The sequence below is a fragment of the Mesoplodon densirostris genome, chromosome 8 (genome assembly GCF_025265405.1).
Source record: "Mesoplodon densirostris isolate mMesDen1 chromosome 8, mMesDen1 primary haplotype, whole genome shotgun sequence".
NCBI classification, from domain to species: Eukaryota; Metazoa; Chordata; class Mammalia; order Artiodactyla; family Ziphiidae; genus Mesoplodon; species Mesoplodon densirostris.
The window spans coordinates 81,739,385-81,751,903 of record NC_082668.1 but is presented as its reverse complement, the minus strand read 5'-3'; the positions used below and the strand labels follow the sequence as shown (position 1 = coordinate 81,751,903).

The window sequence follows — 12,519 nt, the reverse complement described above, 5'->3', positions numbered from 1 at the left end:
AACAGTTGAACAACTTGGAAATAATGGTTATGGGTTTCTTCGTAGTGAAGTGTGAAGTCATAGAAATGGTAAACTAAGAGAGAGATTAGGTTTTGTTTTTTATATCCTTGCTTTTAAACATTCTAAAATATAATATCTTTGCAAATAACAATATTGGTACTGGGGTTAATTGTAAATATTAAGAACATTTTATGCAGCTTCTGGCATAATTCATCACCTTTATTACTAATTCTGCCATTACTAATCACAGCTGACTCACATTGATTTTTCTCCAAACGGTTCATTAGGATTCTTTAATATGGAATTCTTTAAGTGTGGTCTTATAATTGAGTTCTTTAAAAATTGTTCATTACCCTGGAGTCTCGTTCCTTCAGTGTTCTGGCTCAGACTCCTCATCTGTTAATTGAAGAGCCTAAATCTGATGAGTTCTAAAATGCTATCGTTCCATGACTTCTAAACCATCTGACATCAAAAGGTTTTTACGCCTTTCCCACCAGTAGACCATCTATTTATTCTTTTACACTGGTACAACTCTTTTAAGAAAAGACTCTATTTTGTGTTTTAGGTTTATATCAGAACTTGACACACTTTATTCTTATTCCCTTGCACCTCCCTTTAGTGGATCAAAGCAAAAAGAAAAAGTTTAGGGCTGGGTATGAATTCCCCCAAAATGCATCTCTGCATAACTATTTTTATTCTTATTTGTAAATTTCCTACCCCAACACTATTTACTTCTTTCACTTATTTATTTTAGGCTGTGTACAGACTGAAATTTATCTAAAATAACTCACAAGACCTCACAACATCTATAAAAATGGTTCCTTTAACAGAGCTTTGGATATAAGAATTTCAAAGTGAACTTTATTTTTTAAAAAACACCAGATTTGAGTAGGACACATAAAAGTGGAGCACATAAAATGGTACTCAAGTTTGAGTAAAATTTTTAAAAAGGCATATTTTATTTTTAACCATACCTTCCACATTGCAATTTGCGATCAGTTTACTCTCTAATTAATATAGTTTGACCTGGGTTTTTTTTTTTTCAGATTTTTGATTTTGGACTCAAAGCATACATTCGTACCATAGCCCATAGTAGGTGGAATACCTAGTGCATTATGCTGCAAGGGGTAATTGCAACTTGAGGGAGAAAGTGGGATTCTTCTGATTGTCACCTGAACTGGGTTTCACTGTAGTTCTGGAGGAGGTGGACAGAGAGGCAGAAGAAAGGAGAGAGTTAGAGCCTTTGCAAAAATGTCACAGAATGTAGGCGAGTGATTCAGATCAAGAGCACTGCCGTATTGGTAGAGAGATGGGAGAACCAACTGGAAAAAGTAAAACCCAGCTCAAGTACTGCAAGGGGAAAAAACAGTCACAGCACAGCTGCTGTGGAGCAGAATACCTGGGTGGCACATACACTAGAAGTGTCCCTGTGATCTCTGCCCCCATCACAGTCCTCACTTGGTTGTGGGCATGCAGGAGGATGAATAACTTAATTTTGACTCTTCTTTATATTTATTTCCAAAATTATTCTGTAGTATATGAGGGGAGAAAATTTATTTTAAAGACACTTCTTATAAATGTCCCTAAAATGACGTCTATATGAACCTAAGTAAATAACCTCAAATTATAATAATCTTAAAAAGCATTGTGTGTGTTATTTTTTATCAGAAAAAATCAAATGTCAAAAAAGGCTTCTGTTGAGAGTGGCACACGTAAGGGAGCTCGTTTGCTCTTCGTCTGGAATCAACATCTAGAGATCTCAGAAGCATAATTTTTTGGTATCTGGGCAGCTGGTGATCGTTGGTCCTGGTGCCCCTGCTTTTGAGTCTGGAAAAACAGAGTGTTTTGTTCCAGTCAGCTAGAATGGTAATGTAGAGTTTTTCCAGACACGCGTGTTGTCACACATTTTGTAAGTTTGATGTTTCTAGAGCTTCTGCAAAACTGAAGCTAGGTTTAATTTATAGAGCTCTAGCAATACATTTTTTGATGACAAAAAAAAAAAGAATCAAATGTCATGTTAATTAACCACAGAAACCGATCCCACAGTTAAGGCAATAAGCCAATTTTCAGAATGCTTTTTAATGTAAAACTGTTTTGCTAGGGAATTAATATGTCTTTTGTAATTTTTAATAACTTATGAAGCTATTTGAATATCAAAAACCCCACCTGTTTTCTGTAACAGGTTGTTAATTAGGAAGAGATCTTGGAAGATGTAATTTTATTTATCAACTTATATTCAATTCACAGCTGACTCTTCACATTGATTTTCCTTCAAATGATTCATTAGGATTCTTTAATATAGAACTCTTTAATTGTGGTTTTGTAACTGAGTTCTTTAGAAATTGTCTATTACTCTGGAATCTAGTTCCTTAAATTCTCTGGCTCTTAATGCTTAAGTTACATTTGGAAATATTCCTTTTGTTTCCACCAGTGTTCACTCTACACCCTAATTAGTCTCTAGATATCTCTTGAGTATGTAGCTGAGATATGTCTTGTTATGTTAAGAAAAAAAAAAAGGAAGTGCAAAATTCTTGAATATGGTGTCTTTGCAGAAGAAAGTGTCAATTAAAGCACTCTGTTATTTTTTCTGCACATATATGTGTCTCATCAAAATAATTTAAAATTCTTTTCACAAGATGATGCAGAGTTTGAAGGTTGAAATCTAATACTTTGCACAATGCATACACTTTTAAATAGTTGCTTCCCATAATATAAAGATAATTTTGCTCATGATTTGAGGCATCTTCGAGACATCTCTCTATGCAATGTTTCCTCCTATTTTTAACCATATTTGAAATAAATTACCATATTCTTTAGATTAGGTGGACTATTATTCAAAGAAAATGGACTTATTAAAATAATTATGTATCCCCAAACAGACATACTTCCCCCACTCTAGTTTGGGAATTTTAAATCAAAACAACAAATTAATCTGCAAAACTTTTCACCATCAAACTTACTATGAACCTGCTAAGGTGTCACTACAACTCATAAAGGGCAAGGGCTGTACCTGAGTCTTACTCACTTTTTTTTTTAATTAAAAATTTTTTGGGGGGGTGGCTCCATTTGGTCTTTGTTGCTGCGTGCACGCTTTCTCTAGCTGCAGCAAGCCGGGCTACTCTTCATTGCCGTGGGCAGGCTTTTCATTGCAGTGGCTTCTCTTGTTGCTGAGCACGGGCTCTAGGAGCGTGGGCTCAGTAGTTTTGGCACGCGGGCCCTAGAGCATGCGGGCTTCAGTAGTTGCAGCGTGTGGGCTCAGTAGTTGTGACATGTGGGCTCAGTAGTTGTGGTGTGTGGGCTGTAGGGTGCAAGCTCAGTAGTTGTTGTACATGGGCTTAATTGCTCCGCGGCTTGTGGGATCTTCCCAGACCAGGGCTCAAACCTGTGTCTCCTGCATTGGCAGGCGGATTCTTAACCAATGCGCCACCAGGGAAGTCCTTACTCATCTTTAAATACATCTTTGTGTCAGTGCCTGGCACATAGAAAGGTCTAATAACCTGTTTGCTGAATGAATGAACTAACTAACTTCATCTAATTGCATGTAATAGCTTGCTCTCCTTCATTATGATTGCAGTTATATAAAGGGTGTTTTATTCATTTCTGAGTATATTTGAATATGCATCTAGGCTAACAACAGAAATTTAAATTTTAATCATTGCTTCTTCAATTTGGAGCATGGAGAGATAAAGGGTCACAGTGTAAGGATTTGCTACTTGTTAACCTTTGCCTATATCATGCATTCACCTATTAATATTTAATGAGCACCTACAGTTTATGAAGTTGTGTGCTAGGCACTGAGAAACAAGTACTTAAAAATATTTCAAACGTTTTTTCTGCCTCCAGGAACTTTAAGTTTAGCAGTCACATGATTCCTATCTTGGATTAAAATAGACTTTTATTATTTCTAATTATTTAATCATCTTCCTGTAAAAGAATTAAGTATGCTTGTCACATTGATGTTGAGTTGAACCATATGTTTTAGGCTAATGAGATATGAATGTAAGTGATATATGTCACATTTGAACAAAAGTTTTAAAAGGCATTGTGTGGTTCAGTCATTGAATTTTCCTCTGCCATGAGAACAATGTGCCCCAAATAGTGACAGCCCCTTTATCTTGGATCCTGGAATAAAGAAGGATCTAGGAACAGAGCCAATGACAGCCCACAGCTACATCAGTCTATATTAGTAGGAGCAAAAACTAAGGCATTTTTTGAGTAGGCTACTGAGATTTGGAAACTTGCTTTACCCACAGTGTAGTCTTCCAAATGTGACTAATATACATGGACAAAGTTCAACAATAGTTTCCCAGGTAATTTTAATGTCAGAAAATTATTCTCACGAAGTGGCTTTCTGCCTTAAAAAAATGTAGAAATTTCTACTGATTACATTGAAAAATAAAGACTAGATCTGTCTGACTCCATGCTTTATCTACTGTACCAAATTGTCTCTTTAATGTAATGCTAATGTTAATTGCTGTAAAAGGAGTATGAGATGACATCTATCAAACACACTTTTTGACTTTATTACACTTTCATACTTAATCTTCCCAACATTTATACATGGAAGGCATTTTTCTTTTCTAGGTTAAAAAAAAATCAAGTTATTTGCCTAAAATCACATCTGTCTTCACTCTTACCCACTTCTCATTCTTGTTTCTTACCTGCTTTTCAAACAGTTTTGGCAGTAAAAGTCTATAAAGGTACTGTGATACAAAGGAAAGAGTCCTGAAGACAGAAGACCTGTTTCACTCTCCATTAGTAGCTACGTGACTTTAAGGGCATCACTTAACTTACTTATCACTCAGGTTACTGATCCATAAAATGAGTTTGATGCAGGCTCGAAACAAGAAATACACATGAAAGGTCTTTATAAATTATGAGGTACAAAGATGTGTGATATTGTCACAGTTATATAGAAAGAATGATCTTCCCTCTTTTGATCATTAACTTTGTAGGTCAACAGCAATTATCCACAGACTTCTCATGGTTTGACCAGAACTATCCCCTCTTTGGATTCACTCTTTATTGCCAACCTTTTTTTCCCACTCTGCATACTCCATTTCCCAATCACCAGTGATCAAAAGAAAAAAAAAAAAAACTGAGACAAAAAAATAGACAGTCAGAAATGTAAAGAGGCATAGTCAGCTTTATTTATAATAATCACTATCAGTTAGGAAGAGATAGCCTGTGGTAACCAAGCTCATATATCCAGGAATTTAACCTTTCCTTGTCAATGACATAATAACTTTTTTATATCAGATATGTTTTGCAAAGATTAGTAGGCAAAGGTTGCTTTTTAAGCGACTGCAGCAGGTTGCATTTTCCAAAGACAGCTGCACCAATATCTCCCCTATCTCTCATCTCTTGCCACTGTCCTATCAAAAGAGAGAGCCTATTTCTCTACTCCTTTAAATATAGTGGACCCTGTGGCCTCTTTGACCAATAGAACATGAAAGAAATAATGCTATCCTAGTTCCAGGCTTAGCCTTTCATTGGCCTGGCAGCTTCCCCTTTCTGCCTCTTTTAAAGCTCACAGCTCAACACTCATTCTTGGGATGCTTCCTCTAGAAACTAAGGCACCATTCTCTGAGAAGCCCAAGCCACTTGAAGGTCCATGTAAGCATTCCAGTCAGTAGCTCTACTTAAGCTCCCAACCATCAGCCAGCTTCAACTGCCAGCCATGTAAAGTGCAACATCTTGGATAGCCAGTCTGGTCCAGCCTTCAGATGACTGCAACAACAACCGAAATCTAACTGAAACATGAAGGAAGCTAAGCTTGAACAATTCAGCTCAGAACTTAACCTACAGAACGATGCAAAATAATTATAAATTATTTATTTGTTGGGGTGGTTTGCTACATAGCAATAGCTACCAGAACACTATCTAATGCATGATTTTCCAGACGTGATTGTCCTTTGTTTCATTCTAAAAATCCATTAATACAATTTAACTAAAACCAACATGAGTTTTAAAATCATTTAATGATTTCATTGTATTGATGCTATGTGTTTTTAAAATTCTATAACTTTAAAATGAAGACATTATTTCACGTTTTGAACCTTCTTGTAAAAATTTTTAGGAAAAGATGGAGCTAACATGCGAAGATAAAACATACTGAATTTTTATTCAGTTATTTGCATGGGGATTTGGGGATCTAAACTGAATTTATTTAAAAAATAATGGATTTTGAAGACTCAGTAAGACAGGTTTTCAAGTATCAGTTTTCTTGCATTTTAAATAATGTATCATAGCTGGTAAATTGCAACCAGGTGTTTCCCACTGATTTCCTCTTTTGTGGGGAGCTTTTTTTTCCCCAAATGAAAAATACCTTTCTTCTTTTTTATAATTATAAAAGTAATACACACTCATTATTGAGAATTCCAGCATAGACTGTAAAAAAAGTAGAGGTAAGAGTCATTTGAATATTCACATCCCAAAGATAGTGTTAGATAATCAAGTGTCTTTGTCAAGTTATTTCATCTCTCTGTGATTCAGTTTAATCTACAAAATCAAAATAATAATAATTCATAGGTTTTCTGTGGAACTACAAAAAATGATACATGCAGAACATTTATAACAGTCTGGAATAAAATAAGTATTCAATATGTTAGTTTTAATTAGTAACAGTTTGATGTATAAGTGTGTTTCCTTCCAGATTTCTATTCTAAGCATGCATAATTACATCTATACATTTTTAGCAAAAATTTATGGAATCATAAATGCTTCATTTTCAAGCTAAATTTTTTAACTCTTTGCTATATCATAGGGATATAGTTTTACAACAATACATAGAAATGTGCCTCATTCCTCCTTATAACCACATTGTATTCTAATTTATAAAAACATATGTAAAATATACCCAGAGTTCTATTTAAATTTCTTTTTAACAATTTGAGCTAGTATAAAAAACACTGCAATAAACATTCTTATTTTAAAAAGTATCTCAAATATAGGATTCTATAAACAAGAAAACCAGAAAAAATAGTATCTTAAAATATATGGAACGTTTTACTCAAATAGATCAGAATATTTTATGATCATATGGCACGTGCTTTATTAACTCTAAACCCTTATAGAAACCATGAGTCTGCTTATCTACATGCAGATAAAATTCTGATAAAACCAATATATAGGACCACAAAAACTAGAAAAACCAAGAACCTAAAATCCCCATAATATTATCAGGCTCCATAAATAATCAAGTTTACTTAAGGACTTTGGGTGCCTGTATTATGTTCAACATGTCATGAAGAGAACCTTTATTTCATTATGTCATGTAAAATTCTAATCAAAGACTAAGTAAGTTCAAAACTTACTTAGTAAGTTCCAAATTCTGAAGACAGAATTTGGGTAAAGAATATCAACCAAAGATATTGACAAATTGAATGAAACTGCGGTATTAGCATGCTAACATTGAACTGACATAAAGATTAATATAAAATGTCAGAGAGTGAGTTATTTAATTGGTATTAACCCCAAGTAAGTTTCACACAGCGGGACCAACCTGCCTGTCTTATCTCTTCTTCTCTGCTCCTTTAAGCAGGATATTCAAACACTAACAGTGATAGAGCCAAGAGGTTTGGCTTGATGGAGGAGAGGAAGGGAAGAATTTGACTCCAATAGTTTCATTAGGCCCTGATCTCAATCTTCCTCCAAATACATGTAAGATCCCTGTAGAAACATCAAGCTTGCTATGAAAACACAGCTCTGAAATAAGTTTCCTAGTCCTCACCTTCTAACCAAGTTCCTCTCATTTGACAATTCTGGATTCCCCACTGACTGCTAGATGTTTGGGCAACTTTCACATAATAAATCTTTTACATGGAGTCATGTGGACGCATGTATGAAATGTTTTACCAGACGCTTTTGGCTTCTTAGATTCATATGAAGTCTTCTTTTTCTAGAAGTGTTGTAGACAAGTACATGCATAAATAAAATATATCCCCTATGGTACACTGAATGATGGCCCTGGAAAGAGATCTATGCCCTAAACCCCAGAAACTGTGAATATATTACTTTACACTGCAAAAGGGACTCTGCAGATATGATTAGGTTAAGGACCTTGAGATGGGTAGATTCTTCTGGATTTTCCATGTGGGCCCAACGTAATCACAAGGGTCTTTATAAAACTGGGGCAGGAATGTCAGAGTCAGTGAAGGTGATGTGACCCCAGAAGCAGAGGGAAGGAAGAGAGTATGGAGACGATTAGAAGATGTGACATTAATTGCTTGAAAATGGAGGAAGGGGTTATGAACCAAGGAATGCATGTGACCTCTAGAAGCTGTAAAAACAAAGAAACGTATTCATCCCTAGAGCCTCCAGAATGCAGCCCTGCCAACCCATTTTGGATTTCTGACCTCCAGAACTGTAAAATAATTAATTCGTATTATTTTAACTTACTAAGCTTGTAATATTTTGTTGTAGCAGCAATAGGAAACTAATACACTCCCAGTGAGGTATGTCACGACCAAGAATTCCATAGCTCATTTCTTCTCAGTAAAGTAGCCAAATATGTAAAGTTTAAGAAGAATATGACTAGCTAGAGACCCTTGTCATAGAAATATTCACGTGCTGAATTCTGATAAGAACACAAGCGTGGTTATATTTTATACCTCTCTCTGTAATCCTCACTCATTTCCCTCAGTGTTCACGCATAAGTTCATTCTAGTTGTATCCTTCCAAAATGACACAAAAGGGTATGGAGTAAACTACATCTTACTTTTACTGTTTTTTGTCATAATGATTTTGAAATATCTCTTTAGCTATGCCAAGGATGAAGTGACTTGTTTCTTGAAGTTAGGATCCCTAAGTCACTGATAAGCCAATATTCCCTAAATCTTAGAAAGAAGTACACCTGGGGTGTGTAAGCAAATGCAACTAACATAGTTACTTCAGATCCAACCCTACTATGAGTTATAGCCATGCAGTTTCTGGTAGAACCTACTATTGGAAGTTTATTTATTCATTAACCTTGAATCAAAACCTTTGTGCAGAAGGGTTATGTGGTTTTAATAAACATAAACAAGCCAAGAGTGGCATAATTTCATTTTATACTCAAATTGGGAAGTTAACTTATACAGGAATAACACAAGAGAATCCTGTGAAATAGACTATCAGTGTACTCTGGAATAATAAAGTACAAAATCCTTTTAAAAGTGCTGAGGAGATTCAGATTAAAAGGTAATTGGAGCCCCTTAGGATTGTCTGTTACATTGCCCTTGACTCCCTAGACTCCTGCAAAGAGAAGAGAAAAGCTACAATTCTTAATTGTGTTTTTTTAGATGAAGGCAACATGTATCTTTCTCACTGCTGGGTCCAGGGAACTACGAGAATGAGGTATCTAACATGGCCAGTTAGTCAGTGTCTTCATTTTAGACCTTCTTTTGTCACTTCTTTTGTCTTGTTAGGAAGATTTGTATTTAAAAGGTTAATTACTCTTTGTCATACTTTTCCATTGGTTCCATAGTGCTCATAACAACTCCTAGAATAATTATGAAACGTAAAATTCACATTCTGTACCAAGAATTTAGTAATTAAAAACCCAAGTTGTAAAGAGGTAGTGAATAAAGAAAAATACTCAGGAGAACAAGGATTGCCAATCTTCCATGTTGAGGCTTAAAGGTGATTTTTAGTCTTTATATGTTGACATAAGAAATCTTTCCAATGCTGAAAATTTTTTCAAATGTTAAAAATGCCACAAGGGGGCTTCCCTGGTGGCGCAGTGGTTGAGAGTCTGCCTGCTGATGCAGGGGACACGGGTTCAAGTCCTGGTCTGGGACGATCCCACATGCCATGGAGCAACTAGGCCCGTGAGCCACAGCTACTGAGCCTGCACGTCTGGAGCCTGTGCTCCGCAACAAGAGAGGTCGCGATAGTGAGAGGCCCACGCACCGCGATGCAGAGTGGCCCCCACTTGCCACAACTGGAGAAAGCCCTCGCACAGAAATGAAGAACCAACACAGCAAAAATAAATTAATTAATAATAAAAAAATAAAAATAAAAATAAATTAAAATAATTTATTTTAAAAAAAATGCCACAAGGGTTTAGATTATTGCATGAATAATGAGCAAATGAATTAAAACATACCAAGGATACTATACAAAATGATATAATAACCCAGTTATGTCATCTCAGAAATAAGGGGATCAATCCTTTTAAATATATAATAATTAGATTCATTAAACCCTTCTTGATGTCCTTTGTAATTTCATCCTGTACATCTTGAAGTAACAAATTTCTTAAATATACTAATAATTATGAATAAAACTATGCTTTGTTTTAGTTTCAATTTTAAGAATTCCTTTTTGTAACATTAGGAGGAACTGTCTTGTTCTAATTAAGACCTTTGAGGAGACCCAATAAATAGCACCTCCTTCCCTACCACACACCAAACATTAAACTAGTGGAAAAATATGATAAAAGTGTGCAATTCCTGGAACAAAACTTCACCTTTACTACTCAAAAAATGTCTCGAATGGCATTTGCTGGTTATATTTTTGGGAGGTTTAGACTTCTTATTATGAAACCCCAGAATACAACAGCCTTATCTACCCAGTTAGAGACATGAGAGAAGAAAATATGCTCCCTTTGTCAGGCTTATTCTTAAGAGGTAAAAAGAAGAGCTGAGTCAAACATTCCCAACATACTGTCCCAATTCTGCCAACCAGATAAATCACACTACCTTCCCAAGGGCAAAGTGACCAAAGGGATGGAGAGGGGTCGGGAGTGTTATGCTAATCTAGCTTTCTGGACACGAAAGGAAACATCTGGAAAGAAAAGCAGCAGCATTTCCCCACTAACTGGACTCACAGATTCTTTCCAATACACCTAATATGCAATCCTTCTGTTTATCTATTTTTATAAACCTTGAGAATAGTCCCTTAATCTTTAATTTTCCAGATAAGGGGTATATCTGTAAGATGTATACTTTCTAAGAAAGTTTGGCCTGTTGCTCATTTTAATTGCATATCTGGGGAACTTGTCTATCACTTATGCACTTCCTGATGTCTAGTTAAGAAGGGTAACTCTTTATATTATCCTGGAAATGGATTAACCCTATAATTTTTACAAACCTTTGGTTTCTAGTGAGTTTCCAATATCTCTCCTAAGCATGCTCAGAAATGTTGTTGGTCTACTCAACAGGAGCATGCTGAGCCTATGTCTATGGGCAGCAATGAAAATGCTCACTGTAGCTTTCTAATGAATCATAATTGCTGGTTGAGGCCAATCCATCATCTTTCAAATATCATCTGGATTAATTCTTCCTAAAATGCCTTGCCTTCAAACCCACACTGAAACATTTTCTGCCATTCCACACAGTCAACATAACTAAATCTCTATTCAGTGTATTCCCCATAGGTCAAAATTATACTACATGCACAAGCTCCCTGTGATTTTACTGAACTTTTGTAAAAATGTCAGATAAGACAAGTTCCATAAGTAATTTTTGCTATGTAGTAGTTTCTTACAGATGCCTGATAAAATACTACAAATTAGCAGCTAAAAACAATGCCCATATATTAGCTCATGGTTCTGGAGGTCAGAAGTCTGGGCACGGTGTGGCTGGGTTCTCTGTTCAGGGTCTTACCAGGTTGAAATCAAGCTATCATCCCTGGCTGTGGTTCTCACCTGAGTTCAGGTCTTCTTCAGGTGTACTGGTAGATGGCAGAATTCATTTTCTGTGGTTGTAGGTCTGTGTCCCTTCTTTCCTGTTAACTCTCAGTTTGGTGCCACATTCAGCTTCTAGGGGCTCCTGATCTCAGCTGTTCAAAATAGGGTGTTTGCTTTCTTCCAGACCAGCAAAGTCTTCCCCTCCTGTGACCAGCCAGAGAAAAATTTCTGCCTTCAAATGTCCCAAATGATTACGTTAGGTTCCCCTGGATAATCTCCCTTTCTTAAAGTCAACTGTGCCATACAATGTAAATGAATTGTGAGAGTTAAGCCCATCATATTCACTGTGGCTAGAATTATGCAGGATGTGTATGCCAGAGACAGAAAATCTCGGGGACCATCTTAGAATTCTACCTACCAAACACTGTTAACAAGTCCTAGGCATAGAAATGCCTGATTATTTCTCTCCTTTTTTCTTTCTTATTTTTGAATCAGCTCCTTATCTTTGCAAAACACTGTCCAAATGAGGCTGTCATTCAATTTTTAAAATCTTCTAAAATCTCTGGTAAATATCTGTTAAATTTTTTTTTTAAGTCTAAATGAATTACTTAAATAAACAGGGTACTTAGAACCGGCCAAACCTGGGCAAGGGTCTGGATTCTCCTTCTTCATGGTGACTCGACCTCAGCCAGTTTAGTGATGTAGTTATGGAACACTTTCAGTCTGTTTTCCTCTATAAGATGGAGGCAGTAATTCCCACCTCTGGGACACTGTCAGTATTTAATGAGTGTGTTAAAATTCTTACCACAATGCTAGGTTCAGAGTAGCCAGCTAACAGTTTCTCTCCTTTTCCTTCGTTTTATTTATCTTTTCATTTTTGTTCTGCTTGGTTTTTATTTAAACTCAAA

General features: G+C 35.9%; 1 protein-coding gene and 1 non-coding gene across 7 annotated transcripts in view; both read left to right on the top strand.

Annotated features, from left to right (window-relative positions):
* The window catches only part of KCNH7 (potassium voltage-gated channel subfamily H member 7), a 453,243-nt gene that overhangs the window by 277,696 nt on the left and 163,028 nt on the right, over positions 1-12,519 (top strand). The window lies entirely within an intron of this gene.
* Positions 1,684-1,817, top strand: LOC132495534 (U11 spliceosomal RNA). The gene has a single exon (XR_009533267.1). It is a non-coding gene; the product is annotated as a U11 spliceosomal RNA (small nuclear RNA).